The 3,847-nt window shown below is 37.8% G+C and overlaps 1 non-coding gene across 1 annotated transcript; it reads left to right on the top strand.

Moving 5' to 3' along the window:
* Positions 1-1,853: 1,853 nt before the first annotated feature.
* Positions 1,854-1,960, top strand: LOC141650016 (small nucleolar RNA R71). Its single transcript, XR_012546081.1, has one exon. It is a non-coding gene; the product is annotated as a small nucleolar RNA R71 (small nucleolar RNA).
* Positions 1,961-3,847: the final 1,887 nt, after the last annotated feature.

Raw genomic sequence — 3,847 nt, 5'->3', positions numbered from 1 at the left:
TGAGCTATTCAAGCTCTCATTCTTGTTGAAACATTCTTGCTCTTTGGATGGAGCATCTTGGAGATTACCCATTTTCTTCTCCCATATGGGTGGTGATTCTTTACCCATAACTTCTTCCTATCACGTTCTCGGCTATAATGATCAACCATGAAACATGGCTCATGTAGTCGGGAAGCTCTTATTGTCTTGTCAAGATTAAAAGTGATCGTTTGATCTCCCACTTCGAGTGTGAGCTCTCCATGTTTCACGTCAATCACCGCTCCCGCGGTGTGTAAGAAAGGTCTTCCTAGAATGATAGGAATGTTGGAATCCTCCTCCATATCAACAATAACAAAGTCCACCAGAATGAAGAACTTGCCAATTCTTACCAGCACATCTTCCCATACCCCTAAAGGTGTCTTCGTTGATCGATCCGCCATTTGAAGTGTGATATTAGTGCACTTAAGCTCTCCCATTCCTAGCCTTTTACACACCAAATATGGCATGACACTCACACTTGCCCCAAGGTCACATAGAGCTTTGTTGATTGTGGTGTCGCCAATGATGCATGGAATAGAGAAACTTCCCGGATCCTTTAGTTTTGGAGGTGAACTTCCTTGTAGGATGGCACTACTCACCTTAGTGAAAGCAATAGTCTCAAGCTTCCAGATGGATTTCTTCTTCGTAAGAATATCTTTCATGTATTTCGCATAGACCGGAACATGATTGATTAATTCCATAAATGGAATTGAGACTTCCAAGTTTTTCACAATCTCCATAAACTTCCCAAGTTGTTCATCAAACTTAGGCTTAGCTTGACGACTTGGAAATGGAAGTCGAATCACAATAGGCTCCTTCTCGTTAGCCTTTTCTTCATCCTTCTTTGAAACTTCTTGAATGGTGGGTTCTTCTTCCCTAGAGTTTTCCACAACTCTTTCCTTGTCACTAGCATTCACAACATCTTCATCAACGGGCCTCTTCGGCCCTTCATACCTTGTACCACTCCTTAAATGGACGGCACTCACCGACTCTTGTCTTGGGGGATTACCTTGAGGTGGAAATTGCCCCTTTTGTCTTTGTGAACTAGAAGATGCTAATTGAGACATTTGGGTTTCCAACATCTTTGTGTGAGCTAGTATGTTGTTGATGGTGATGTCTTTTGCTTGACTATCCTTTTGCATTTGAGTGAAAAACTCTTGTTGGTTCTTTTGCATTTGAAGGACCGCTTTTTGAACATCAAAACCTTGGTCATTTCTTTGATTGTATGGAGGTTGATTTTGATAACTTTGGTTTTGATTGTAAAAGGGTCTTTGAGCTTGATTTCTCATTGGAGGTGGGGTGTATATTGTTTGAGGATTTTGAACATTTTGGCTTTTGTATGAGAGGTTGGGATGGAATTTGGTGTTTTCATTGTAATAGTTGGAATAAGGGGTGCCACTCTTGTATGCTTGGAAAGCATTCACTTGTTCACTTGTTCCCCTATATTCACTTTGGTCATGTCCCAAAGTTCCACAACTCTCACATACTCCACTTTGAATTGATGAAGAGGCCACCATGGCATTAACATGTTACTTAGGTGATTTGGAGGCCTCTTCAAGTTTAGCCATAGCCTTCTCAAACTCAAATTAATGGTGTCAATATGAGCACTAAGTTGAGCACCCAATTGAGTAATAGAGTCCACTTCATGCTTTCCTCCTCTAGTAGCCTACTGAGGTCTACTATATTGCGAGTTATGGACCGCCATTTCCTCAATCTTGTTCCATATTTTATTATCATCAACTTCGGTAAACATACCATTTGATCCCATATTGAGAATATTTCGGGAGTCTTCATATATACCATTCCAAAATTGTTGTACAAGGAACCACTCGCTAAGTCCATGATGTGGACAAGATCGACAAGTATCCTTGAATCTCTCCCATGCTTCATACAAAGATTTCTCATCCCTTTGTTTGAAACCGGTGATTTGGGCTCTCAACATGTTAGTCTTTTCCGGAGGATAGAACTTTTTGTAGAAAGCAAGTGTCAATTTCTTCCAAGAGTCAATACCAAGAGTAGCCTTATCTAGGCTCTTCAACCATTGTTTTGCGGAACCAATCAAAGAAAAAGGAAATAAGACCCATGGAATTTGGTCTTGAGTAACTCCGGTTTGAGAAATCGCATAACAATAGTCACAAAAGTCTCCATATGAGAATGAGGGTCTTCACTAGGCATCCCCCCAAATTGACTTCTCTCAACTAATTGTATAAATGCGGATTTTGTAATGAAATTACCGGTTAAGTGTTGTGGTGTAGGAGTACCATTTGGTAGGTTCTCCTCGGTTGGTACGGAATGTGATGAAAATTTAGGCATTGTGGGTTGCTTTTGTGGTTGGTTTTGTATTGGGTTATCCTCTCCTTCTCTTGCAAAAGGGTTGGTAAACTCAAATTGTTTGGTTGAATGTCCACAATCTCACCAATACCTCTCAAAGTATTTCTAGCAAGTCTTCTATTGTTGGTCAAAGTTCTTTCAATTTCAAGATCAATGGGTAACAAGTTACCTTGTGATCTCCTATACATGCAAAATATCAAACAACTCGAAAACAGTTAGAACAAACCTTGAGGAGTTTGACTTCCCCAAGGTAAAGAAAGACACAACTAAAAACAATCAAAGAAAATCAAATCAAGTTAACACCGTCCCCGGCAACGGCGCCATTTTTGGTTCGTCGGTTTTGTTACTTGTCGTCAAAAGTTACCTTGACCAAAACAATATTTATAACTTCACAAACTACTCTACTCTTAGTAAATAGGTAAGTAAAGGTCGGATCCCAAAGGACTGGTATTGATGTAGGATTTTCGATTGCAAATGGTTGTGTCTAAGGGTGTCACAATTTGGGTTGAGATAGGAGATCAACTAAACTAATCAACAATGTAAATAAAGTAATGAAAACAAGCAAGATGATTAAAATGAGATGTAAACAATTGATTAAAAGCACTAGGATGTCATGGGTTCATAGGGGATTCATGGGATTTTATCATACAAACATGTTTTCTACTAGAGGAAAGCACTTATTGTTGTGATGGGATCAAGTTGGTTTATGTCTTATAATCCCTAAGAAGGTTTGGGTCCCGGAGCCAAATCGATTAGATTGTACAACACCTACAAGTCGACTTAATCCTCCCTATCCAACTATATGCAAGGTCTAATGAGATTCGAGTTGGTTTATGTCTTACAAGTCTCATTGAAAAGTTAAGTGATGGATAAAAAATGCAAGGATTCATAGGCTCGCATTTCATCAAACATAACATGTGCATAAGTTGAAATCACAACAAGCAAGCAAATTAATTATGAAAACATATTAGATTAAGCATGAATCAATCCTCATGTTGGTTTCCCCTAATTCCCCATTAACCCTAGTTAAGGAAACTACTCATTCATTATCAAGTTTAACATGCTAACAAGGTTGTCAATCATACTAGCAAGGCAAAACATGATGAACAAATGAAGATGATTAAAAATAATTAAAAAGGGATTAAGAGAGAATTATACCTATAAAGATGATTCCAAATAATAAAGCAAAGAATAATAGAAGAAAACTTGATGATTGATGGAAGGTTGTCAATCCTCCAAATAAACCCAAATAATCTTCTAATTACCCAAAATAAATGATGAACAATAGAGAAATTAAGGACAGATTAAGAAATAAGATTTGTATTAATGCTAAATTAAGAGTTGATTACAAGATTAAGAGAGTATTAAGATGAGATAAAAGAGTATTAAGACTTGATTCTAATCTAAGTAATACAATGGGGTATTTATACTAAAGATTAGGTACAAGGATTAGGGTTACTAAGGGCTTAAATGACTATTAAGACCCTTAAGAAAAGTT

Source organism: Silene latifolia, chromosome 3 (assembly GCF_048544455.1).
Source record: "Silene latifolia isolate original U9 population chromosome 3, ASM4854445v1, whole genome shotgun sequence".
NCBI classification, from domain to species: Eukaryota; Viridiplantae; Streptophyta; class Magnoliopsida; order Caryophyllales; family Caryophyllaceae; genus Silene; species Silene latifolia.
Note: the sequence above shows the minus strand (reverse complement) of the source record. Positions and strands in the feature narration are given on the sequence as shown.